Genomic DNA, 1,180 nt, shown 5'->3' with positions numbered 1-1,180 from the left:
CAAAACTCTGCAAAACAGAACTGGTACTACGGGAAACTTTTAAAGCTGCATTTAATAACCTGTCCTTCTCCACAGCTGGCTAGGATGGATGGCTTGCCTTCTCCATGCCTGTAAAACATTACTGCAGTGCATTCAGTGCTGCAGCTCGGAAGAGAGGTTATGAGTTTTCTAGGTAAACATTTCTCACTTGCAAGCTTCCAGCCTCAATTAAAGGCTGAAATAGAGATGCACATTTTTACTGGAGAGTCATAGACATCTAACGCTTCCACAAGGCTGAGTTGGGGTTGGTAAATAAAGCCTGGTTTATTGTAGTTGCTGTTGTTCCTCTTATTACCCCAAAGTATGTTCTGGGGCAATCAATGAGGAAGTCTTGCAGCATTTCTTAATGCAAGGAGGGGTGATTCAGAGGCAGCACTGGGCAGCCTCTCTTTCCTGGGGGAGAAGAACTTCCTTCCGATTCAGATGGGGTTCAGCCACAGACTGTTTGCCCGTTCCTTGGCTTTGAAGTGGGAGGATGCGCAACAAGCTCTCTGCATTGGGAGGGTGCAGGTGCCTACGACTGCTGCATGCTTCTATGGGGCAGCGGTCAAAGAAAGGCAGGAGAGAAGGGGAAGAAGAATCTCATCCCTCATGATGGGAACTATATATGGATAACAGAACAACTGTAGTTGGTAAGAATTGAACTAATCAGCTGTTAAAAAATGCAGAAACCCTCATGATCAGCATAGGGCCCAGCCAATATGATTGGTAAAAAAAAAAAAGAATTTGCTCTGTATCAAAGATATTGGGACAGCCATGACTTTATGGAGCCTCCGATGTTTGCTGTGGTTGGGAAGAGGATGCTGGTTGGGCTGACCCATATGGCAGCTGCTGTATTCTCCCAGTCCAGTAATTGTCGATCGTTGCCACAGCTCACCTCTGCCAAGTTGTAAGAAGCTCCCAAAGGCGAAGAGGAAAGGGTCTGGGCATGCAATGTGTGAGCATGGGGAGTCGGACGTTTGTGCTTGCTGTGTGGAAGGCTGCTTCTCCACTGCAGCAGAAGTCAAGTGGTGGCTTGCCTTGGCTGGATGGGAACAATGTTGGGATCTGGGAATTCTTACTTCATTGCGAGACATGATAAAGAAGGCAAATGCCTGGCTTAAGACAGGAAAGATTCTTGTGCCACCTTCTCTCTCCTTCA

This window comes from Pygoscelis adeliae, unplaced genomic scaffold (genome assembly GCF_000699105.1).
Source record: "Pygoscelis adeliae isolate BGI_AS28 unplaced genomic scaffold, ASM69910v1 Scaffold181, whole genome shotgun sequence".
Lineage (NCBI taxonomy): Eukaryota > Metazoa > Chordata > Aves > Sphenisciformes > Spheniscidae > Pygoscelis > Pygoscelis adeliae.
This window is presented reverse-complemented; position numbering follows the sequence as displayed.